The following is a 27,028-nucleotide window of genomic DNA, read 5'->3' on the forward strand; positions in this document are numbered from 1 at the left end:
ATTGCTGAGAGCCTCGCGCTCATCAGGGATACGATCGCCTACATGCAGGACAGGCGGGTGGATGCCAGCCTCATCAGCCTGGACCAGGGGAAGGCCTTCGACAGGGTCTCTCATGCTTACATGAGGGACATCCTCTCCAAATTGGGGTTTGGAGACGGCATCCGCAATTGGATCCGGCTGCTCTACACCAACATTGTTAGCGCAGTCTCAATCAATGGGTGGGAATTGGACAGTTTTCCCGTCAGATCTGGAGTCAGGCAGGGCTGCCCGCTCTCTCCTGCCTTGTTCGTGCGCTGTATGGAGCCCTTTGCCACATCCATCAGGAACACGTGAGCCTGAAGGGCGTGACTATCCCAGGCAGCGGAGGCCTTCAGGTCAAGACCTCCTTGTACATGGACGATGTCGCCATCTTCTGCGCTAATCGTCGGTCGGTGAGTAGGCTGTTGGACATCTGCAGCCAGTTTGAACTGGCCTCGGGTGCCAAAGTCAATAGGGGTAAGAGCGAGGCCATGTTCTTTGGGATCTGGGACGACAGCTCCTTCATCCCCTTCACCGTCAGGACAGACTATCTGAAGGTGCTGGGTGTTTGGTTCGGTGGAGCTGGGGCGTGCATTAAGACTTGGGAGGAGCATATCTCCAAACTGAGGCAGAAGCTAGGCAGGTGGACACTCCGGTCCCTCTGGATTGCGGGTAAAAACCTGGTTGTCAGGTGCGAGGGGCTTTCAGTACTGTTGTATGTGGCCCAGGCCTGGCCTATTTCCTGGACCTGTGCCGCTGCGGTCACCCGGGCCATCTTCCACTTCACGTGGGGTTCAAGGATGGACCGGGTCCGCAGGGAAACCATGTACAAAGACCTGGAAATTGGGGGAAAGGGCGTACTGAACGCCACCCTCACCCTGACGGCTACCTTTGTGTGCGGCTGCATCAAGCTGTGCGTAGTTCCTCAGTACGCAAACACTAAGTGTCACTACTTACTGAGGTTCTACCTGCCCCCGGTGTGGTGAAGGATTGGTTTGGCCTCATTGCTGCGGAAAGCTCCGAGTAGTTGGACTGTCCCGTATCACCTGTCCTTCGTGGAGAAATTTTTGAAGGGAAACACTTTTGACCACAAGGCCGTCAGGCACTGGTCAGCACGTAGTATCCTCGGGACCCTTCGGGAAAAGGAGAGGGTGGATCCCGTCATGTGGTTCCCCATGCAGACTGCCACAGTCGTTTGGCAGAATGCCTCATCGCCAGAACTTTCAAACAAGCACAAGGACATTGCTTGGCTGGCGGTGAGAGGGGCTCTGCCAGTGAGATCCTTTATGCATGCCCAGAATCTCTGCGCCACCGCACGCTGTGGTAACAAGACTGTCAGTTACCTCCTTCTGGACTGTGCCTATGCGCAGGTGGTCTGGCGGGGGATGCAGTGGTAGTTGTCACGGTTTGTCCCGAGCAGCTTTGAGATACGGGACTCCGTGCTCTATGGGCTGTTTCCCGGGATGCACACCGAGACCAACATCAACTGTGCCTGGAGTACAATCAATGCGGTGAAAGATGCTCTTTGGTCTGCCCACAACTTGCTGGTCTGCCAGCTGAAAGAACTGACCCCGACCGCGTTTTGCAGACTGGCACACTCTAAGGTTCAGGACTATGTGCTGAGGGACACACTAAAGCTTGGGGCAGCTGCCGCCAAGGCGCAGTGGGGAAAGACCACCGTATGAAACCTCTCATCCAGAATAGGAAAAAGGGCCCTATCTGGTAACTGGGCCCAGCCGGCGCCTTCCCCAACTGGTCCGGGAGGCCAACGGGGACTGTGCGGGGAGACGACTGCCAGGGTATTTTTCTTTTGTTTTGCTTCTGCTTTGTTTTGTTTTTTTTTCCTTTAGTTGGTATACATAGCCCCCTGGGCAACAAGGAGCAGCTTGCATGACTTGGTAGGTGTATAAATATGTTTTTTTTTGTACATCTTATGAATGAAGTATATTTTTTTCAAATAAAAAAAAAATCTGTTCTTATCAGCTTTAATATCTGACATGTCCTTTACTTAAGGACCCTATGTTAAACTGATTTTTAGAGCAGGAATTGGAAGAGGGGCTTGCTCCATCCTCTCCACACATCATCTTGGTATTGCAGTGTTTCCAGGAATGGTGCACTCTCATTAAACCAAGTTTAAAAAACAGCCTGATCAACACTCGAAGGAGGGTGTCTCGGCCTGAGACATCAGACTTCCTGTTCCTTCAGTTCTACTTGGCCTGTTATCTCAGATTCTCCATCTGTTCAACACTCTGAAACCATAACAGCCCTTCAGCCCAACAAGTCCACACCAAACCTCAGAGCATCCCAGCCCAAACAGTAACCCACCTGAACTACCACTCCCTAAATACTAAAGGCAATTTAACATGGCTAATCCACCTAGCCTGCACATCTTTGGACTGTGGGAGCACTCTGAAGAAACCCACTTAGACACAGGGAGAATGTGCAAACTCCACACAGGCAGTCACCCAAGGCTGGAATCAAACACGTGTCCTGGTGCTGCCAAAGTGCTTTCTCTCAGTCCTCTCACCCAACCTTCTCCAACTATGCTTGTTCCAAGGTACCTGTTAATCTCGCCTTTTCTGCATGTTCAGCACTTGCTCTGAATGTTAGTGCCTCATCCCTGGTACATGCCGCATCTTCCCACCAACACCATCCCTGAAAATCCACACATGGCATCAGAAGTAAAAGAAAATAGCCTGCCAACACTACCTCATTACAAATAGCATTTCAGAATTTAAAAAAAGAAAGATGAAGCTATCGAAGTATTCACTTGTTTTGACTCTGATGACGACGACGACTTGGGATGTATTGAACTAGAGATTTTGGAAACACTGAGCCCGGAAACGATATGGTGTATACAAATGCACATTTTTCATTTGAGTACAACAGCAACCAATCAAACAAGTGTGCATGTGACTGCTTCATTTTTCACAAGTCAAAGCCTGTGAGTTTAATCAGATTACCACTTCTCACATTAGCCAGACCAAGAGATATTTGCAAATCTAGCAAAATGAGCCAGAAGTTAAATAAAAATGCTACATCAAGATGCAGAATTGCCTGTCCAAAGTACATTCTTGCTGTCAGAACTCTACAAGCTTTTCAGCACCTGAGACGTGTTCTGCCACAATATCTCTGCCTTTCCCTGGCATTTTTGCACTTCATAGTCTCAACTAGAACCTAATGTCTCACAGTGCTCCTGTCTTGCCTGGTTGTTTATCACAGGCGTAAGTCAGGCAGCTTATCACTTATTACCAGCAGTCAGTCAAGGGCTGGTCAGCAGCTGTGTCAACAAACACATGTTTCGACCAAATGGTCATGTTGCAAAGTCTCAGGGAAACAGTTCTCAGCCAGGGCAAGGGAGACAGGATTCAGTAAGGAGATCCTGACACAGCATGTCCAAGGAATCATTCAATATCAGCCATTTGGGGCAAGCAGGATCAGGGGATCTGTATCACTACAGTACAGAGAGGTGGCCACACTCACCACTAATTACATTCTCAAAATGCGCCAGTAGATTTGTTGAGCCTGAATTATGATCATCAATCTAAGCTGACCCTGTCCATTCCTGCCATTGGGGATCAGTTTGATGAAATTCTCAAGGAGTTTGGGACATTCAAAGTCCATAGCTCCCTGAAATAGCAACACAAGTGGATAAGACGGTGAAGAATTTCACTTCCATGGTACACAGCGTCAGGATCTGGTCAACTTTGATATCTGGCTCATAAGTGAGATGAGGTACTTTTTTTCAAACACAAAGCATGCATTGTTCCTGTGAGAACAACTGTGGTTCCATTCATGCATTTTTTTTTTGTTTCAACCATGAAATGGTCACAACTTTAATCAAAAGAAGTGAAAGTGACCATCAACCAGTTTGAACTGTCGGTTGTCAAACAAATTAAGACAGAGATAAATGTATTTGCAGGAGTTTCTTTTAAAATTAATTTTTAAAAATTCATTCATGGGATCTTGATATCCCTGGATAAGAATGGCAGTTTCCTTCCCTAAAAGACATAGGTTTTTCCAACAATGAAAACAGATTTACAGTCATCATTAGATTCTTATTTCAGATTTTTTTGTTTAAACTCAAATTCTACCATCTGGAATGGTGGGTTTCAAACCTAGGTCCCCAGACCGTTATCTCAGTCTCTGTGGAGTAATGGACAGAAGAATAAATAGAAAATAAACCAAGACATTGTGTGATATCTAGTGTATATGTATTCATCATGAGATCCATCACTGCTATGGACAACAGGTAAGGATCTGAGGGGACTGCATTTCCCCTGGACAGAGTCACAATGGTCACCAGGTTTCATAGCTGATTGCATCTTCCCAATCAGGGATTATAGTACAGGACTCATCCAAATCTTTTGTTTCGATTTAAAACTTTCATTTTGTAGATAAAAATCAAAAGGAAAGATTGCATTGTTTCCAATAAACAAATATCTATTAAAAATTGAAACATGTCTGTGGAGAGCAATAGAATCTGTAATTGTAAAGGTGTGCAGACATATCGACCAGGCATAACTAACAAATAAAGGGCCATCGAGATCATCATAGAATTCCTACAGTGTGGAAGACGACCATTCAGTCCATACGAACCCTCCAAAGAGCATCCCACCCAGTCTCACACCCTACTCTGTCCTTGCATTTTGCACACGTGACACTATGGGCAATTTAGCATAGTCAGTCTACCCAATTTGCATATTTTTTGGACTGTGGGAGGAAACTGGAGCACCTGGAGGAAACCCACGCAGGCAGGGTACGGGTAAGACACTCTTCATAAGTTCAGTGTGGACTTGATGGGCTAAATGGTCTGCTTCCAAACCGGAGGGATCCTATGGTCTCCAGAAACAAGCCCGCCATTCCTGACAACATCCCAGCAAGTCTTTTCTGACCTGTCTCCAGTTTAACAATAACATCCTTCCTGTAACAGGGTGACCAGAACTGCACACAATACCTCAAATGAAGCTTCACCATGTCCTGTACAATCTCAACATAACATCCCAACTCCGAGACTCCGAAGGTTGAGCAATGAAGGCAAGTGTGCGAAACAACTTATTAACCAGCCTGTCTACCTGTCTCCATAAACTTCAAAGTAGTATGTACCCAAATCTCAGCATTTCTCTGTTCCACAACACTACCCTGGGTGTAACCATCAACTGTGTAAGTCCTACACTTGTTCATTTTACCAAAATACAATGTCTCACATTTATTCAAATTGAACTTCATCCTCCACTCCTCAACCCATTGAGCCAATTGATCAAGATCTCACTGTCATCTTAGATAACCTTAATTAACCACTATAACCACCATTTCTAGTATCACCTGCAAACTTCTTACTTTTGTCCCTTAAATTCTCATCCAAATCATTTATATTAAATGAGAAACAAAGAAGTTGACCCTGCACCGATTGCTGTGGAACACGCTGGTTACAGAACTCCACTCTGAAAAATCCTCCAACACCACGGTCTCTCCTACAACTAAGCCAATTTTGCTCCCAATTAGCAAGCTCTTCCTGAATCACATGTAATCTAGCTTTATTCATCAGTCTACCACGTGGAACCCTGTCAAAGGCTTCACTTTCATTCTAGAGGTGCTGCAAATCTGACCCAATTCCCCTACCATTTGTCCATCGCCCTCTTGATCATGCCTCAAAAGTTAATCCCAACTCTCTTTTGAGAATAACTGCTAAATCTGCATCCAGCTGCCATTCAGACTGTTCCAGATCCTGGGAACTTGCTGAGTCAAGTCATCTTCACATTTTCACCCTGCATTATTTGCCAATTACCCGAGTGTTGTATTCTGCAGTTACCACCGTTGACACTGTTAATAATTTTTCACTCTGCAAACTGATATCCTGGAAACAAATCTACAACTTGACAAAATCATTGCTAATTAGCCCCAAGGAGAATTATCTCAGCTTCTTCTAGCTCTCTCCAACCAGAAACTTATGGGATGTGGCCTTTGCTGCACAGGCTAATATTGATTGCCCATTTTTATTTGATTTGGAGAAAGTGATGGTGAACCACTTCCTGTAACTGCTGCAATCCACGTGCTGTGTATTCCACTGTGCTGTTTAAGACGATAACCTGCCCTGAGGTCTCACCACCCTCTCTATCGCAGGAATCATATCTCAAACCTCACCACCCTCCCTATCATGAGAATGACCCTCAAGCCTCACTACTTGCACTATTGCAGCCATCACCTCGAGCCTCACCACCCTCCACATTGCTGAAATCCCTCTCCAGCCTCACGACCTGCCTATCGTTGGAATCCCTCTCTAGCCTCTGAATTCTCACCATCTCTGTGGATTCCTCCAGTCTGACAAACCTCACCTCTAATCTCCTCCAGATTTCAAGGTGAGGGGAAAGTTTAAGGGGGATGTGTGTGGTAAATTCTTTACACAGCAGGTGGAGTGTGCCTGGAACACATTGCCAGCGGAGGTGGTAGAGGTGGGCACGATAGCATCATTTAAGATGTATCTAGACAGATACATGAATGGGCAGGGAGCAGAGGGATACAGATCATTGGAAAATAGGTGACAGGTTTGGATAGAGGATATGGATTGGCACAGGCTTACAGGGCCAAAGGGCCTGTTCCTGTGCTGTAATTTTCTTCGTTCAACACCCTCCTGTCTCTGTAAATTCCTCCAGCCCATATAAACTTCCTCAGCGCTGTAATTGTCTTTACCCTCACAAACCTCCCTTTGTTTGACATCTAATCCAGCCTCACAATCCTCACCCTTTCTGTAACCTCCTCCAACCTCACTTTTCCCAACTTTTGAAATCTTCTCCAGTCTCAGAACCCTTCCTGTCTCTAATATTCTCCAGCCTCACAAATCTCAATATGTCCCTTCCTCTAATACAGTGCTAATGATGATGCCCCATTTTTATTCCTCCACTTGATGGTGGCACTTGCAATTTCCTGGGATTCAAGCTCCAGAATTTCCCGGTAAACCACTTCATCTTTGCACCTCACTTTTCTCCAGAAAACACTGAGCAATCACGTGTCATTTATTCTAATATCTTATTTTCTGAAATGGCTTGAAATATTGCTGGGCATCTTTCTATGTGAACAGTCTCAGAGGTCTACAGTCCAGAAAAAGGCTCTGTGGCCCATCCAGCCTGTGCCGGTTAAAAACCACTAGCTAACTACTCTAATCTAATTTTCCAGCACTTGGCCCATAGACTTGTCTGCGTTGGCATCACAAGTGGGCATCTAAATATGCCTTAAAGGCTATGAGGATCTCTGTGCCTACCACCCTCAGAGAGTGAGGTTCAGTGCCATTGTCACAGCATGATGACATCACAGACAGGAACAGAGACGAGCTGAGTCTGTGCAAACCAAAGATCCCCCGCACAGTGTGAAGGACGGGAGGGTCCCTGATAGGGGGCAGAGGAGATTTAACAGAATGGTTTGTAGGGAGAGGGTTTTTAGTTGCATGGTTAGGGCTTTTTTTTAAAACATTATTCTCTCATGTGACTTGGGCGTTGCTGGGATATATTGAGAACATCCATCTACAATAGATGAACTCTCCTTCTCAACCTCTCCCCTTGCCTGGGGTGTGGTAATCTTCAGGTTAAACCAGCCCTATGGTCAGGTCAGACTACGGTGACTTTACCTTTGGCACCGTGATGCCACTTTGCCTCGGTGTAGAGGGGAATGTTGAATGTGGTGAATGGGACACCACTCTGACACGGTGCTTCATCTGGAGGATGTTCACTTTCTTTCATATTGTCAGGGCTGCACTGATGCAGGGAAGTGGAAAATGTTTCAACACAAGCCGGATGAGTGCCTTATCGACAGCAAACAGCCAGTCACTGGGGAATCAGGTGTTTGGGGAAACTGAGATTATTCTCCTTGTAACAAAGGGTTTTGAGGGGACCTTTGACAGAGATGTTTACAAAAGATATACATTACGATGATAAAATGTACACCCACTCATCAACTGACCAGACAAATGATTACAGGACATATATTGAAAGTTTAAGGGACGATCTATTGAGAGAATGGGGTGATTTAAAGAGGGAAATTTTACGTGGCAAATGGGAAATGAGCAGGAACACAATACTCACATAATGCGAATATCCAGGTCCTGATGAATTGAGTAATTCTGTCAGAGTTTGGTGCTACAATTATTGAGATTCCCACCTGAAAGTGCACTTGTAATATCCTGTAACACAAATTCATAAAATCCATCAGTCAGTCCGGTCAGAAATTCACAACATCCCCTCCTCCTGGCCGAGGATAACTGTGCATTGTCCCTGCTACACATTATCCCTTGTGGGGGTCAGCAGTTGATTCAGGGAGAAATGTATTGGGGTTTCTAGGAATTTCCACCTTGGGACTTCATGTCACTGAACAGATCAGCAGGTTTTTGACACATGGCAAAGAAAGCCCGAGAGTTAGTGAGATGCAGACAGCTGGATTCGCTTCCTATTCTTTCCTTCTGTGCTGCTGCAGTGCCACAATGAGACAATGGGCTGGAAAAGCTGATGCAGCTTGATGGACAAGTTGTCTCGATTCTGAGCAATGGACAGTAAGCTTCTGGTCATTCGAAAGAATGTCCCTTAAAAAGATAGCAATTACATATGCGCCATGTTGCCCAGTGCTCCCAGCAAAAAGAATGAGGGAGGATCTCATTTAAAAAAAGGGGATAACAGTCAAGTTCCATGAGGGTTACAGTTTATGAAGAGACATTGATAAATGGGCGACAAGTTGGCAAATGGAGTACAAATGTGGGAAAATGTGAAGTTGTTCATTTGAGGAGACAACCAAAGAATACAGTGTTATTTAAAAGGTAAAATCTGTGGAAAACTGTAACACAACGGGACTCAGGAATAATTGTGCAGGAAACACGAAGCAAGCACACAGTTGCAACAGGTAATCCGGGAGGGTAAATGGGATGTTATCCCTCATGTCAAGCTGTTTGCAGTACAGGAGTTTGGAATACAAGTCTTAGGGCAAATGTACAAATTGCTGGCAAGACAACATCTGGAGGAATGCGAGCAGCTTTTTTGGTCCACTTATTTGAGCAAGTATATCACTTCACTGGAGGCATTTCAGAGAAGATGGACTAGCATGATCACTGGTTGGAGGGACTATCATTTAAGCTAAGACTAAACAGGCTTGGAATCTACTATTTAGATTATTGAAGATGGAGAGACGAGCTAATTAAAAATATATTATTCTTAAGTGGGTTTACAGGATAAATGCTGAGGGGATATTTCCCATAGTGGGAACAGATTCTTGATCAGACAGAGAATAGAGGGTTCTCTTTTGGAATCGTCAAGTTTAAGGCAACACAGACATGGGTAAGGGGTTTCGGTCACAAATGAGCTGGAGTGAGGTGGAGAGAAGGAGCATTTTAGAGATTGAAATTTCTGACATGTGATTGAGAAGATGTATGTTAGGATGTTCATCGTGAGGCCAGATGTGAGAACATTATTGAGAAGAGTGCAGTTCAACCTCATACAGTTCCCAGCGAGAGGGATGGATTCAGCACAGTAGTAAGGAAAAGTAATTTGTAATAACAACTGAAGGGAACGTGTTTAACTATCACAAAGTGTTATTGGAGGAAATTTCAGCGAATCAAGTAGTGGAAGTATGATAAGCAGTTTTATAATTGAGTAACAGTGGAGCAAAGGAGAGTGATGAGGGGGGAGTTAGATCTGAACATTGTAGAATACATGCAAAACCTGACACAGTGCTTATGGAAGACCTCACCTCCTGGCAGTATGACGGTGAGAAACAGGATGGACCAAGGATAGACCCTTGAGGGACAACGACGACATTGATTTCAGGCAGGAGTGGGATTTTCCAATGATGGTGAGGTCAAACATTGGTTTTAAACAGAATGGGTGTGAAGGACATAGCCAGAAAAGAGAAGCAGACAGAACAAGTAACAATATCTGTGAATTGGCATGGGGTGGGGTGGGGGGGGGGGGGGGGGGGGGGAGAGAGGCAAGGAGGAGGAGAAATAAGAGAGAGTTAGAATGTTTGGAGTTTAAGAGAATAGGGAAAAGGGTTAGGATAAGTTCTGATAAGGCTTGACATGAGACTGGACAAAGATGCAAGTTTAAGCCTAAAACGAGGAGCAACGTGCCAGGCAATTTGGTTTGGTGGGCTCGTGGAAGAGATGGAAGCAGCAGAGGCAGCTGATTGGATTGTCTCAATCTTAGTGGCATAGAAACTCCATGTGTCTCCCTCACTTCCTGTTGGAGGGGAGGATGGAGGAGACAGGGTGATGGACAGCGTTTTGCAAAGAAACAAAGCCTGCATTGGTGATATTAACTTTTATCTAGAATATTAAAATGTACAACAGAAGTCTGGGTCAAATCCCATCTCAGCAAATGGTGGAATTTGAATTCAATTTAAAAAAGACTGGAATTAAGAATCAGCTGGTTGCCATGGAACCATTGCTAATGGCAGAAAACAAAAACAAAAAAATCTAATGTCCTTCAGGGAAAGAAATTTGCCAACCTCAGCAAGCCACTCAGTTGCAAAATCTCAACAAAGGTATGAAGCTGGGTGGCCCACTTGGCATCTACCAAAGCACGAGGAAAGACACCTGCAGAATTAGTCCTATCGACCCCACAAACTCCTCTTTACTCATATCTGGGGGCTAGCAGCAAAACTTGGAGAGGTGACTCAAAGTCTAGACAAGAAACAGCGTCAGACTCACGGAAACTAACCTTACAGACAACGAAACATCACCACTGTCCTCAGTGAAGGCCTGCCCCACGAGCAGGACAGACCCAGCAGACGTGGCAGCACAGTGCTATTCTGACCGGATTATTGGTCCCGACAGTACTCAACATCGACGCCTGGAAGTCTCATGGCTCCTGCTGGTTACCATGTATCATCCTTCCTCGGTTGATAAATTGGCAGCAGTATTATTGCTAGATTATTAATCCAGAGACCCAGACAGCATTCTGCGGACCTGGGTTCGAATCCTGCCATGGCAGATGGTGAAACCTGAATTAAGTAATTATCTGGAATTACGAGTCTAATGATGACCCTGAAACCATTGCTGATTATCAGGGAAGACTCATCTGGTTCATTTGCATCCTTTTGGGAAGGAAATTTGCCATCCTTACCTGGTCTGCAATACATATGACTCCAAACCTACAGCAATGCGGTTGACTATTAACTGCCTTCTGGGAAATAAACACTGGTCCAGCTGGTGATTTCCATATCCCAAGAGTGAATTTTAATTGAAATAAAAAACTCCATGTTGAACAGCACTTGGAGGAAGCACTGAGAGCGTGAATGGCACTACTTGTACTCAATGCCCACCATCAGTAGTTTGCAGCAGGATTACCAATCAAGCTGGTCGGGTCCTCAAGGACAAAGCTGCCTGGCTGGGACTGCAGCAGGTGGTGCCACAACCAACAGAAGGGAAAAACATAGCTGGTCTCATCGTCACAAATTTCCCAGCTGCAGATGCACCTGTCCATGACAGGATTGATAACAGCGACCAGCGCGTAGTCCTGTGGAGACAAAGCCTCATCTTAAACTTGAGAATACCCCCATTGCATGATAATAAAATGTCACGCTGGATGAACACAGCAGGGCCAGCAGCATCTCAGGAGCACAAAAGCTGACTTTTCAGGCCTAGACCCTTCATCAGAGGAGATGCTGCTGGCCCTGCTGTGTTCATCCAGCCTCACATTTTATTATCTTGGATTCTCCAGCATCTGCAGTTCCCATTATCACTGATACAATAACCACCATTGTGTTGGGTGGCACGAACTTCGGCTGAAAGAGACAGACTTGGAACAGACACAGGAACTCAAAACCAGATATCTATGAGGCTTTGTGGGACATCAACAGCAGCAGAACTTAATCTGGCAGTCTGTAACCTCGTGGCTTGGCATATCCTACAGTCAACCATTAGCATTGATCCAAGGGATCAACACTGGTTGAATGGATAGTATCGGAGGGCATGCCAAGAGCAGCACCAGGCATACCTAAAAATAAGGTGCCAACCTCAAAACTACCAAACAGGACTATCTGCATGCCAAATAGCATAAGCAGCAAGAGTTAGAGCTGAGCCACCCCTAACCAATAGATCAGATGTAAGCTCTGCAGTTCTGCCACACCCAGTCGAGAATGGTGATGGACAATTCAGCAACTCATTAGAGGAAGCATGCCAAAAATCCCCATCCTGACTGACAGAGGAGCCCAAACTATCCACGCAAAAGATAAGACTGCAGCAAATTTCAGCGAAAAACGCCAATTGGATGATCCATCTCACCTTCTCCAGAGGTCCCCAACATCAGAGATGTGAGTTTTCATCCAATTTGATTCATTTCAAATAATATTAATAAATGAATGAAAGGTTACGGACCCTGGCAACACTCTGGCAACAGTACCGATGACTAGTGCTCTAGAGTTTGCTAGTGCCAAGCCAAACTGTTTCAGTCCTGCTACAGCGCTGGCTCTATTGAAATTTGGAAAACTGCCCAGGTCTGTTCAGCACAAAAACACAGCAAATCCAACCCAACCAATTTCCCCTCAAGCAGTCTACTCTCTATCATCAGGAAAGTGATGGAAGCTGTTGTCAACAGCACTATGAAGCAGCACTTACTCAGCAGTAACCTGCTCAGTGACACCCAGTTTGAGTCATGGCGAGCACTCGGTTCCTGATCTTATTACAGACTTGATCCACAAATTCACAAACAGCTGAATCCTGAGGTGAGGTGAGGGTAACTGCTGAGTCCTGCACCAAAGCCACTTACTTCCACTTCAGTGGAAATGACCCGACAGTGACACCTTAGTTTCAGCTCATCTGCTGAACCTCTCATCTATTCCTGTGTTACCTCCAGACTTAACTATCTAAACTCACTGCCAGTCGGCCTCCCACATTCAACGTCCCGGTAACCTCAAGAATACCTAAAATTCTGCTGCACACAAGTTCATTTGTACCAAGACCTGTTCACCCATCACTGCTGTGCTCCCTGATCCACAAAGGCTCCTATTTGTAAGCAACAATTTAAAATTCCCACTCTTGATTTAATTCCTGGCTGTGATGAGCCCTATCTCCCTGCACCACACAACCTTCAAGACTTCGATAACTCATTTAGTTCTAGACTCCAACACTGCGTTTAATCATTGCTTCACTTTGGGAGGCTGTTTCTGCAGTTGCCAGACAACATGGTCTGGAATTCCCATGATAAGCCTCTTAGGTTTGCTTTCCTTCTTTAAGATAGTCATGAAAACCTGCAAATTTAGTTACTTTTTGGTCAACTGACCTAATATGGCCTTACGTCAAAAGTTTCTTGATAATATTTTTGTGAAATTATAAAACTTGATAAAAATACAAATTGTTTGTTGATTTGGACATACACCGTTAGCTCTTCAGTATTGCTAGATGAATGATCTGTAACTTCTCAAATGGCCGAATTGTGGGAGCACCTTCATCATACAAACTGCAACAGGACACGAAAGTTAACCTTCTCCACAGGCAACAGGGCTTTGGCAACGATCACTGGTATCTGTGGAAGGAGAAACAGTAAATGTCGCAGAAGTGCAAAATGAATGAAACAGAATAAAAATGCTGTCGAATTTGGTGGTCTGAAATGGAAGAAAAATGCACACTCTTTCTGGGAAAATATTTCCTGACTGTGAAAGATACCATTCAAAAATTAATCTGGTAAGAGAGCGGCACATGGTGAGGGGGCGGGGAGCAGTGGAAAATTTATTGACAAAAAAGGTATAAGGAAGTAACAGTAAAACACTACAGAGATCAGATATATCCATCATTAGAGACTGAAGAGATTAAACACCGACAAAGGTGATGAGGGAGCACAGAAGTGACTAAGAGCAGTGCGAGCTGCTATTATCCCACACTCTGGGATAGACATCCAGAAGAAACAAACATTTCTCTTGGATAAGAGATAATAGGAACTGCAGATGCTGGAGAATCCAAGATAACAAGTTGTGGAGCTGGATGAACACAGCAGGCCAAGGAGCAGGAAAGCTGACGTTTCGGGCCTAGACCCTTCATCAGAAATGGGGGAGGGGAAAGAGGTTTCTGAACTAAATAGGGAGCCAGGGGGAGACAGATCAAAGATGGAGAGAAAAGATATGTGGAGAGGAGACAGACAAGTCAAAGAGGCCAGCATGGAGCAGGTAAAGGTGAGTATCGGTGGGGAGTTAGGGAGGTGGGATGAGGTTAGTAGGCAGGAAATGGGGGTGCAGCTTGAGGTGGGAGGGGGGAATAGGAGAGAGGAAGAACAGGTTACGGAAGCAGAGACAACCTGGGCTAGTTTTGAGATGCAGTTGGGGGAGGGGAGATATTGAAGCTTGTGAAATCCACATTGACACCATTGGGCTGCAGAGTTCCCAGGCAGAATATGAGTTGCTGTTCCTGCAACCCTTGGGTAGCATCGTTGTGGCACTGCATGTGACCCAGGATAGGCATTTCCTCTGAGGAAAGGGACGGGGAGTTGAAATGGTTCACGACTGGGAGGTGCAGTTGTTTATTGTGAACCGAGCGTAGGTCTTCTGCAAAGCGGTCCCCAAGCCTCCGCTTGGTTTCCCCAATGTAGAGGAGGCCACAACGGGTACAGGGAATGCAGTATACCACATTAGCAGATGTGCAGGTGAACATCTGCTTGATGTAGAAATTCTTCTTGGGGCCTGGGATGGGGGTGAGGGAGGAGGGAGGTGGTGTGGGGGCAAGTGTAGCACTTCCTGCGTTTGCAGGGAAGAGTGCCCGGTGTGGTGGGGCTGGAGGGGAGTGTGGAGCAGACAAGGGAGTTACAGAGAGTGTGGTCCCTCCGGAAAACAGGCAAGGGTGGGGAGGGGAAAGTATCTTTGGTGTTGGGGGTCGGATTGCTGATTGCAGAAATGTCAGAGGATGATGCGTTGGATCCAATGATTGGTGGGGTGGTACGTGAGGATGAGGGAGATTCTTTGTCGGTTGTTATTGCAGGGACGGTGTGCGAGTTAGGAGTTGTGGAAAAATGCAGGAGACACGGTCAATGGCATTCTTGATCACTGCGGGGGGGGTGCGGGTGAAAAGAGGTGGGGGGGGTGGGGCTGCACTCCTTGAAAAGGAACAACATCAGACGTACGGGAGTGGAATCCTGGGAGCAGATGCGGCGGAGGTGAAGGAATTGGGAATGGGAGATGGCATTTTTTGAGGGCAGTGGGTGGGAAGAGGTGTATTCTAGGTAGCTGAGAGAGTCGGTGGGCTTGAAATGGATATTAGTTTCCAGACGGTTGCCTAAGATGGAAACAGAAGTCCAGGAAGGTGAGAGAGGTGTTAAGAGATGGCTCAGGTGAACTGAAGTTTGGGGTGGTCGGTGTCGGTGTCGGTGAAGTGGACGAACTGTTCGAGCTCCTCGTGGGAGCACGAGGCAGTGCCAATACAGTAATCCACGTACCGGGCGAAGAGGTGGGGTTCAGGGCCAGTGTATGTACAGAAGAGGGATTGTTCCGACAAAGAGGCAGGCATAGCTTGGGCCCATGCGGGTACCCATGGCCATCCCTTTTGTCTGTAGGAGGTGGGAGGAGTTGATAGAGAAGTTGTTGAGGGTGAGGACAAGCTCACCTAAGCGCATAAGGGAGACAGTAGAGGGACCTGGTCAGACCTGCAGGACACAAAATAGCATAGGGCTTTTAGGCCATCTGTATGGGGAAATGCAGGTGCTAATGTGGTATACTGCATCCGCTGTACCCATTGTGGCCTCCTCTACATCGGGGAAACAAAGCAGAGGCTTGGGGACCACTTTACAGAACACCTACACTCAGTTCGCAATAAACAACTGCTCATCCCCACCTCCCTAACCTGTTCTTCCTCTCACCTATACCCTCCTCCCTAGACTGACCTATCCCCTCCCTACAACCCCACCTCCACTCACCTTTACCTGCTCCATCCCCACCTCTTGAACTTGTCTGCCTCCTCTCCACCTGCCTTCCCCTCTCTCCCTATTTGTTTCAGAATCCCCTTCCCCTCCCCCATTTCTGAAGGGTGCAGGCCCGAAAACGCCAGCTTTCCTACTCCTCTGATGCTGCCTGTCCTGCTGTGTTCCTCCAGCCAAACACCTGTTCTCTCACTTTCAGCCAGAGGCGGCTGCGCATGCGCCCAGCTTCACCTCAGCCCTTTCTGACTAAGCTGCCGCGCATGCGCCCCGCGGATCTTTGCCCCCAATGAAGATGATGACTGTCACACGGGCCTATCGTCACATGAGGCATTGATTTCTTTTCTGCAAACGTGAGTCTGGGAGTTTCAAATGCGTGTTTTCCGACGTGCACTAACTGTTTATAAAACTTCGAAACCCATACGAATATCACTTCCCTCCAGCTTTCTGCCGTTGTGCTTTCTTTACCGTGGCCTGCTCTTACCTCAATTGCACAAATCTTGGTCTCAGCGAAGGATCTAGGCCCGAAACGTCAGCTTTCCTGCTGTGTTCATCCAGCTACACACCGTGTTATCTCGGATGCTCCAGCGGCTGCAGTTCCGGTTGTCTCAGCGACTCTGGACAGCTCTCGTGGATGATCACGTGGTTTTCACTGATCCCGCCCTCTCTTCATTCCGATTGGGTGGCATCCGCCCGGTCATGCACGGCACACCTGTGCTTCTATTGGTCCCGCACTGACATCAATCATCCAGACGCCATTGTGAGTTGGAGCATGCGCAGTGTTTTGCGTTGTCATTGTGAGAAGCTAATGATCGTCGTCTCAATGTTGCATTTTGAGACAAATGACACTGAGAACTGGGTGAGAAAGATTGTTACATTAGCGACCCTGGGGCTTTAATAAGTCGCTCTGAGGAAGGGGCACTGCACCCGAAACGTTAACTCTGTCTTTTTACCTTCACAGATGCTGCTAGACTTGCTGAGTTTTTCCAGCAACTTTGTTTTGTTCCTGATTGACAAAATCCCAGTTCTTTTGTTATTTTTTAATAAGCCGCGATTGAAAAGGCTTCCTGCAGCTCAAAGCTAAAGGTACTCTTGATACCACTCTGTCAGCGAATAGAGAAATGGCGGTGAAATAAGGGTAATAAATACAGGTATAGCAGTCCTCAGGTAAGATGTAAAGAGAATAATTATGAATATGAAGAACATCACGTGGTTTAAGTGAGGTGGAGTGTTGTTCATATGAACTGTGATTGGGCAGAGAGGGAGGTTAATAAAAAAAGAACAAGCAGATAAGAGATTCTCAAGAAAGGTCTGTGCAATGGAAAGCAACGAGAATCAGAAGATAAAAGCCCAAGACAGAAGAAAAAGTTTGAAGACCGAGGCTGCAAAAACTCCAATAAGTTGTTTCACTGCTCTACTGCCTAGTTATTGACTTAAGCAGTATAATCCACATTCAACTGTAAGTAGCTGTCTGAGTTTGTCACTGTAGTTTACTTCATAACAGATAAACTCCACACTTTGTCTCAATAAAGCTGACAGTTGGTTCACAAATTAGTTCTGCTGCCAAGTCCGTTCCTGTTTGAAAAGGGGTATAGATCACATTTAAATAGACAATGAAAAATGTCAATCCAGGCTGGGAGCAAAATTCTACTCCCTCGCCACTGACTCCATCCCTGCCCCTGGTAACTGGCAGGTGACACACTGCTCAGAGTCACGGTGCAATATTTCATCCCAAGATGAGCTTCCAACCACATTACTCACCCCCACACTCATGATCACAAAGACCACATACAATTTCAACCTCAACAGCATCTCAGTTCATCTGCTGCTGAAACTATCATCCATTCCTTTGCTACCTCTCGACTTAACTCCCCAAACACACTCCCGGCCGGCTTCTTAATACTACTTCCCTGAAATCTTGAAATGATCCAAAAATCTGCTGCCCGTGTGTTTATTCTCACCGATTTTAACATCTTCACGTTTTGCCATCCTGTGCTCACTAACATAAACATTTTCTGAGTGGCAAAGCACCAAGGTTTTGAAATTCATATCCTTATTTTGAAATTTTGTCATCACACCTCCTTCCTTTGATAGTCCGTCCAGCTGCAAACCCCTCTGAGATATATCTGAAGAAGGGTCACTGGACACAAAACAATAATGTTGCTCTCTCTCCACAAGCACTGCCAGATAAGCTGAGTTTCTCATCAATTTCTGCTTGTGTTACTACTTTCAAGCATCTACTGTTCTTTTGCTTTTTCCTTCAAGACATTTGTTCTCCCTGACTTCCAACCTCCAGTAGATTTCTGGTTTTAACTGTCCCACCTTTTTCATGTTTTCAGTTTCCAATGCCATAAGCTCTTGAATTTACTCCCTGAACATCCCTGGTTTTCTAAGTCCCCTTGTTTGTTCAGGATATTCCTTAACCTACTTCTTTGGCCAGTTTTGGTCACTTGTCCTAATAAGTGCCTGGTATCAAATATTGTTTTGTGACAACCTTGTGTAATATGTCAGATCATTGGATTGAATCAAAAATGTGAAAACATTTAAATTGTTCTTTTGGAAAACATCACTAATCCTTCACGATCATTTGGTATTCCTTACCTAATATCATTGCAAGTGCGACTTCATCACACAACCTGTACTGGTTCAGAAAGGTCAAACATCAAATTCTCTGAGGATTGGCAATAGTTACTGATACCTTTGGAGAGTGATCCAAAGTTCATGTATCAGGATATGGTGAATGAATAGACAATAGACAATAGGTGCTGGAGTAGGCCATTCGGCCCTTCAAGCCAGCACCACCGTTCATTATGATCATGGCTGATCATCCACAATCAGTGTCCTGTTCCTGCCTTATCCCCATAACCCTTGATTCCACTATCTTTAAGAGCTCTATCTATCTCTTTTTTGAAAGTATCCAGAGAGTTGGCCTCCACTGCCTTCTGAGGCAGTGCGTTCCATATACACCGCTCTCTGGGTGAAGAAGTTTTCCCTCAACTCTGTTCTAAATGGCCTATCCCTTATTTTTAAACTGTGTCTTCTGGTTCTGGACTCACCCATCAGTGGAAACATGCTTCCTGCTTCCAGAGTGTTCAATCCCTTTATAATCTTATACGCCTCAATTAGATCCCCTCTCATCCTTCTAAACTCAAGTGTATACAAGCCCAGTCGCTCCAATCTTTCAACATATGATAGTCCCGCCATTCCAGGAATTGACCTTGTGAACCTACGCTGCACTCCCTCAATAGCCAGAATGTCCTTCCTCAAATTTGGAGACCAAAACAGCACACAATACTCCAGGTGCCGTCTCACCACGGCCCTGTACAGCTGCAGAAGGACTTCTTTGCTCCTGTACTCAATTCCTCTTGTTATGAAGGCCAGCATGCCATTAGCTTCCTTCACTGCCTGCTGTACCTGCATGCTTGCTTTCATTGACTGATGTACAAGAACACCTAGATCTCGTTGTACTTCCCCTTTACCGAACTTGACTCCATTGAGACAGTAATCTGCCTTCCTGTTCTTGCCACCAAAGTGGATAACCACACATTTATCCACATTAAACTGCATCTGCCACGCATCCGTCCACTCACCTAGCTTGTCCAACTCACCCTGTATTCTCATAACTTCCTCCTCACATTTCACACTGCCACCCAATTTTGTGTCATCAGCAAATTTGCTAATATTACTTCTAATGCCTTCGTCTATATCATTAATATATATCGTAAACAGCTGCGGTCCCAGCACTGAACCTTGTGGTACCCCACTGGTCACTGCTTGCCATTCTGAAAGGGACCCGTTTATCACTACAATTTGCTTCCTGTCAGCCAGCCAATTTTCAATCCAACTCAGTATTTTGCCCCCAATACCATGTGCCCTAATTTTGTTCACCAATCTCCTATGCGGGACTTTATCAAAGGCTTTCTGAAAGTCCAGGTACACTACATCCACTGGTTTTCCCTTATCCATCTTCATATGGACATGATGCAGAACTTGTTGGGAAATATGAGCTCAGAAACAGAACAGCGATGGCTTCCTTCTGACTCGAGAGGGTCTAACTTTACTTTTTAATTGAAAAATGCTCAGGTTCATTTATAGTTCTTCACGGAGAATGAATTGTTGAACTTATTCAGCTGCATGTGTACAATAAATTTCTTCAGATGTGAGGTCAAAGAAATTCAAAACTATTCCTCATCCTCCCACAGACTTTCTCTCACTGTTAAGGTGCCTACTCATGGACCTCGGGGATCCAGGTACATGATTATTTGAAGTTTACATCCCATTTAGACAGTGGTTAAACATGCTTTTGGCACGCCAGCCTTCATTGCTCAATGGTTTCAGTTTCGGAGTTGGGAAGTCATATTGAGGTTGGACAGGATGTTGATGAGACCTCTTCTGGAATACAGTGTGCGAATTCTGTCACACAATTACAGGAGGCATATTATGAAGCTGGCGAGTGTTAAGAAGAGGTTTACCAGGATGTTGCCTGGTATGGAAGCTTTGATTTATAAAGAAAGGTCGGATAGACTTTGACTTTTCTCGCTAGTGCTTAGGAGGTTGAGAGGCGGCCTGTTAGGAGTTCATAAAATAATGAGACATGTAGATGGTATGAATTGAGGTTGTCATTTCGCAAGGATGGGAGATTTCAAGACTAGGGGATGTTTTTAAGTTGCGAGGAGATAATTTAATTTTAAAAAATGTGAGGCAGAACTTTGTAATGACTGTGAATAAAACAATGGCAAGTTCCAGCAGAGAAACAGGTGGCAAAGAAACAGGTGACAGTGAAGCAGGCATGTGAGGGCTAATGTGTTTCGTTTGCCAGTGACATTCACCGCTTCACAAAGTGGGGAACATTGAAGTGCAGCAGTGACGGTGATTATTTTGCAGGATATTCACCTTGCAAATGGTTTTTCCGCCAGTATCCCTGATTACATCACAAGTTGACAGGATGAAAGCTGCAGCAAGACGTGTGGAGCCAGTGGAGTAATTGATACGGCATCTGAATTTGAATTGGAAGATTGGAATATTGTATCCTCTCTCACTCGAGTGAAGTTGACAGCTTTTCTACCCTTGCAAATTGACAGACGCTCCCGAAGAGGAATGTCTGCCCAGCGCTGTTTTTGTCAGGTTCCCAGCAGCTGAAGTGAGTGGATTGCTGGGTTTTGGAAATTGAAAATTGAAACTGAAAGTTAAATGAGTAACATGAGTGTGGGGCTACTTCAGCTCATTGTATATTTCATATCCCACCTCATGGCAACGGTACATATTGTCAGGAGAAACTGCTTGTGTTCCACATAAAGCTGCCTTTTGTCTGGAAACCTTGTGTACAGCGGGAGAAGTGGGTAGAACAGTGTGTGTATAATATAGAACATAGAACATAGAACAGTACAGCACAGAACAGGCCCTTCAGCCCACAATGTTGTGCCGACCATTGATCCTCATGGATGCACCCTCAAATTTCTGTGACCATATGCATGTCCAGCAGTCTCTTAAATGACCCCAATGACCTTGCTTCCACAACTGCTGCTGGCAACGCATTCCATGCTCTCACAACTCTCTGCGTAAAGAACCTGCCTCTGACATCCCCTCTATACTTTCCACCAACCAGCTTAAAACTATGACCCCTCGTGCTAGCCATTTCTGCCCTGGGAAATAGTCTCTGGCTATCGACTCTATCTATGCCTCTCATTATCTTGTATACCTCAATTAGGTCCCCTCTCCTCCTCCTTTTCTCCAATGAAAAGAGACCGAGCTCAGTCAACCTCTCTTCATAAGATAAGCCCTCCAGTCCAGGCAGCATCCTGGTAAACCTCCTCTGAACCCTCTCCAAAGCATCCACATCTTTCCTATAATAGGGCGCCCAGAACTGGACGCAGTATTCCAAGTGCGGTCTAACCAAAGTTTTATAGAGCTGCAACAAGATCTCACGACTCTTAAACTCAATCCCCCTGTTAATGAAAGCCAAAACACCATATGCTTTCTTAACAACCCTGTCCACTTGGGTGGCCATTTTAAGGGATCTATGTATCTGCACACCAAGATCCCTCTGTTCCTCCACGCTGCCAAGAATCCTATCCTTAATCCTGTACTCAGCTTTCAAATTCGACCTTCCAAAATGCATCACCTCGCATTTATCCAGGTTGAACTCCATCTGCCACCTCTCAGCCCATCTCTGCATCCTGTCAATGTCCCGCTGCAGCCTACAACAGCCCTCTACACTGTCAACGACACCTCCGACCTTTGTGTCGTCTGCAAACTTGCTGACCCATCCTTCAATTCCCTCGTCCAAGTCATTAATAAAAATTACAAACAGTAGAGGCCCAAGGACAGAGCCCTGTGGAACCCCACTCACCACTGACTTCCAGGCAGAATATTTTCCTTCTACTACCACTCGCTGTCTTCTGTTGGCCAGCCAATTCTGTATCCAAGCAGCTAAGTTCCCCTGTATCCCATTCCTCCTGACCTTCTGAATGAGCCTTCCATGGGGAACCTTATCAAATGCCTTACTGAAGTCCATATACACCACATCCACAGCTTGACCCTCATCAACCTTACTAGTCACATCCTCAAAAAACTCGATAAGGTTTGTAAGGCATGACCTACCCCTCACAAAGCCGTGTTGACTGTATTTGATCAAGCCATGCTCTTCCAGATGGTCATAAATCTTATCCCTCAGAATCCTTTCTAACACCTTGCAGACGACAGACGTGAGACTTACCGGTCTATAATTGCCGGGGATTTCCCTATTTCCTTTCTTGAAGAGAGGAATTACATTTGCCTCTCTCCAGTCCTCAGGTACGACTCCAGTGGAGAGCGAGGATGCAAAGATCTTCGCAAGTGGCGAAGCAATTGCATTTCTCGCTTCCCAAAGCAGCCGAGGACAAATCTGATCCGGGCCTGGCGACTTGTCAATCTTAATGTTTGACAAAATTTTCAGTACATCAGCTTCCTCTATCACAAAGACTGACACTGAGCCTCACATTAAACGGTAAAGTTAACAAGTAAAGTTGTAAACTTGCTCACCCAGTTGGCTTGTTTTCGTTCAGACTTTTCATCACCATGCGAGGTAATGTCATGAGTGAGACTTCCGAAGAAGCGATGTTGTTCTCCTCCACTTGGAATTTATACTGCCCCGTCTGTTCCGGCAACTTCTGTCATTGTGCATTCTGTTCTGTATGGGTTGTATATGGGGTCCAATTCTATATGTTTGCCGACTGCATTATGGATTGAGAACCATGCCTCTAAGAATTCCCATGTGTGTCTGTGTTTGGATTGCACTACTACGGTTATGTTGTCCCAGTTAAACTGATGGCCTTCATTGTCCGGCTGTACTGATATTAGGGAAAGTTTGTCATGTCATTTTGCTGCTGGCTGATGTTCATGTACACTGATGGCTAGTTTCCTTCCTGTCTGTCTGACATAATGTTTGTGGCAATTGTTGCACGGTATTTTGTAAACAATGTCAGTTCTGCATGTTGTGGGTATGGTGTCTTTAAACCTTGAGAATGTTTGTCGTAGCATGGCTTTGGGCTTGTGTGCTACCGTAATTCCTAGTAGTCATAGGAGTTGTCAGTTCTGATATGTTCTTGATGTGTGGCAGTGTGTGGCAGTGTGTCCAGTGTGTGAGGGCATAATGTGTCCTCTTCGTGTTGCTGTTTAGTCAGTACCTGCGGATGAAATTGCAGGGATATCCATTCAAAGCGAAGATTTTGTATTGGTATTCTTCCTCTTTCTGCATAGTTCTGGGTCATTGCAATGAGTGATGGCCTGTTTAAATAGTGTCCCGACACAGCTTAGTTTGTGCGCCACTGACCTGAGTTAGTTGCCGAGTTAAAAGTATCCGAGCCCCTCGAGGCACTGACCTGAGTTGTGATGTGCAAAGGACAACACAGGAAGGAGGATCCTTGTGTGATTGATCCAATGTGATCTGTATGCCAGGATAAACAATGAAGACTGATCTTCAGCACCCACATTGAACCTGGCTCCAATTGGTCTCCAGTCACCTCTCACAAACTACCATTGCCCTTCACTTTTCCTGGCCTCCCCTCTATCCTTGTTTTAAACTGATTGCACATCAGGCAGTTTCAGCTGGCATTGCTGATGTGGAACTGTAACATGGAGTGAATCGATTTTGACTGATCAATGACATAATTCTCCTTCTCAAGATCAGTCAATATTTCAGATTTATTACTTTAAATGATAACCATGAACAGGCTACGACAGTGAAGACACTGAATCGTAATCACTGGACCAGCAGGAAAGATCAGTTTATGGCACTCAGGACACTGCCTGATTTGGCCTTGCATTCTCCCAACCTTCAGCACATGATGCCCCTCTGCTCTGTTTCAGTTTTGTTACGTCTTGATATATAATAGTCTCCAGTTATCTATTCTTTTGCTATTTCCAATACATGAGACCCTCTTTCCATGTCTTGTGCCTGGCTCCACAGCTCAGTGGTCAGAGCACTGGTCTCAGAAACAAGTGGTTGTGAGTTCGAGCCTGTGGTAGTGTTTCTGCATCCCCTGCTTCAAAGGTCAAAAAGAGCCCTTTAAAAATTATCTGAAATTATAACAGTATCATTTCGTCCACAGGTCGGAAATATGTTTGAATTTCCACATTGCTGTTTGTCCTTCCACTTGAGGAGGAGCATTTGGAATGGCGGGAAGCAGCTGACTTCAGTGATGTTTGGCTGGAAGTGTGAGGTGAAGCAGGAAAACTGCAGGTGAGCAATGGGGGAGGAGCATAAACCCAGGGCATCCGTCAAATACTTCCATTTGTTGCTGTAAATAGGTTCTAGTTTTGGAGTCTGAAATGGGACAATAGAGCCAAGTGAGTGAAGTTCTGCTTTCTGGGGGTTGCTCTCTCCGAAAGCCTCTGGCACTCTCGGTGGAAGGTGTCCTTGTTTGTTTCCTTCTGTGGGTGAAAATGAGTTTCACTTCCCCGAGGGGGCATGGACACAGTCTTCCCACCTCAAACTTCAGTTTTGCTTGTTGGTTCCTCAAAGTGTTGACCCAGAAACCCGCACAGCACACACTTCATTGGGGAGACAATGGCCTGAGGTTGTTGTCACTGGACAGTTAATCCAGAGACCCAGATAGTATTTTGGGGACTTGTGTTTGAATCCAGTTGCAGCAGATGGCGGAATTTGAATTCAATACAAACCTGGAATTAAGCGTCTAATGATGAGCATGAATCTGTTGTCCTTTAAGGGAAGTAAACTGCCATTCTTGCTTACATGTAACTCCTGACCCACAGCAATGTAGTTGACTCTTAACTGCTCTGTGGACATTTAGGAATGGGTAATAAATGTTAGCTTAGCCAGTGATGCCCTCATCCCATGAATGAATTTAAAAACTACTTCCGGAATCCCTCCTGTATGGAATGATAACTGATTTGCTTTGCCCAATCCTTATGCAGACTGAAGTCACCTGACTCTTGAAGTCAGTGACCTTTCATCATAGTTAGAGCTCTCCCTTTCTGCTGGTGTCTTCAATTTCCTTTTTAGTGCCTTCTGCTAAAATTACCACTCGAGTTGACTGGGGTGTATATACATCAACCACTGTCAATTTCTGTCCCTTGATGTTTCTAAACTGTACCCAGACTCCATTTCACCAGAACTAATATCCATTGTCATTACCATATTAATTTTATTCTGTAACCAGCAATGCTGACCTACCTCCTCCTTCTTGTCAGTCCTTCCAAGAAGCTGAATACCCCTGGAGCCCAGCTTCAGACATCGTAGATATTTTGGTTTCTGATTTACCAAAACATCCTGGATTCTGGAAAAGTCTGAGTTCAGTAGAAATTAGCAGTTGTAACACTGCTATGTAAGAAAGAAGGAGGAGCAAAAATAAGGAATAAAGCCAGTTAACATGACTTCAATCAGTTGGGAAAGTGCTTAATAATGTCTCTTCATTAAGTATGTTTCAGCAATGCTTTTAAAACAAAAATCGTATCATCTGATTAAATCAACGTGGTCAATCCAGAAGAAGACATTCCATGATGGAGACAGGGCAGTTGCAGGTAAGTTCAAGGTCACCCTGGGGCCAGGCATGTTTGACAATTTCATTCCTTTTTGATAGTCAAACAAGTGAGGTCGCAAAGAGGAAACCAACAGCTGCATAACACTTGGATTCCCAAGAGGCATTTTGTAGGGTGTCACACTGATGGCTAATAGATAAGATAAGGGCTCTGGAACTGAAGGTAATGTATGAGCATGAATAGAGAGTTGGTGAACATGCAGGACATAACACTAAGTGTTGTTGTGACTGTGATGAGAGGAGTGCAAAGGATTCTAAGGTCAATGTAAAGGTTGAATTAACCTCCAGGATGTTTTTAAGGGACTTTGAGGACAGATGAGACCATCCATCCTCTTGACAGCTGACCAGCCAGTCTGGCCACCAAATAAATTAATAGACGTATCGGTCACATTGGCAGGCCTCCTGGTGCCTTCACCCCCATGGGCAATATACCAGGAAGGCTGTTAAGGGAAGATGGCGGAGATGGGAAACTGCATCCATGACATGATGCCCACGTTTACAAACAAGCCCTCCCCACATGACAAACCGCGTACACGGAGATGAAGTGGAAAACAGCAGGTAACTGCTCGAACAGGTTTTGTGTTCTTTCTCGGGAAGGTTTTCTTTGAAAAAAGAATAAGCCCAGTGACATCACAATGGTTTGCCTGTGATGTCATAAACACAAACAAGAATAAACAATAACTGCTGTGTGTCTTCACTTCATGTTGAGACAACGTGAGGTGAACATTGCAGACTTGTAGCTCTGCAGTTTCAAGTGCGCATCGCTTATTTCTTTTCTCTCCCTCATCAGTGTAATTAGAACTAACACTAATTGAAGTGGAGGGAAAGGAGCAATACCTTCGTGGTATCACTCTTGGTTGTGAGAAAAGTTTTGAGGTAATTTGAATTCAATATATACTGGACACTATTTGTAAAGAAATTGGATTTTAGTACGAATTTCAACGACGGGAAAACTGGAAAAATGATGTGAATTTGGGGTAACCTGATTGAATTAATGCGTGTATGTTGTGGGTCACAATGGTTCCAGTACTTGCCAAAACCAAAATTATATTGGCCACATTTTTGTGTCCACTCTTTGATGGAGCAAAGTGTTTCTTCTGG

The 27,028-nt window shown here is 45.2% G+C and overlaps 2 long non-coding RNA genes and 1 pseudogene across 2 annotated transcripts; 2 read left to right on the forward strand and 1 right to left on the reverse strand.

Annotated features, from left to right (window-relative positions):
• Positions 1 to 1,767: 1,767 nt before the first annotated feature.
• On the reverse strand, positions 1,768 to 16,525 carry LOC132210081 (uncharacterized). The gene is made up of 4 exons (XR_009446273.1): positions 16,375 to 16,525; positions 13,369 to 13,517; positions 8,094 to 8,191; positions 1,768 to 4,164 (listed from the first exon to the last, which is right to left on the reverse strand). It is a non-coding gene; the product is annotated as an uncharacterized LOC132210081 (long non-coding RNA).
• On the forward strand, positions 1,963 to 2,140 carry LOC132210113 (U2 spliceosomal RNA; annotated as a pseudogene).
• On the forward strand, positions 16,166 to 25,898 carry LOC132210082 (uncharacterized). Its single transcript, XR_009446274.1, has 3 exons — positions 16,166 to 16,243; positions 24,479 to 24,609; positions 25,808 to 25,898. It is a non-coding gene; the product is annotated as an uncharacterized LOC132210082 (long non-coding RNA).
• The last annotated feature ends 1,130 nt before the right edge of the window (positions 25,899 to 27,028 follow it).

The sequence above is a fragment of the Stegostoma tigrinum genome, chromosome 10 (assembly GCF_030684315.1).
Source record: "Stegostoma tigrinum isolate sSteTig4 chromosome 10, sSteTig4.hap1, whole genome shotgun sequence".
Lineage (NCBI taxonomy): Eukaryota > Metazoa > Chordata > Chondrichthyes > Orectolobiformes > Stegostomatidae > Stegostoma > Stegostoma tigrinum.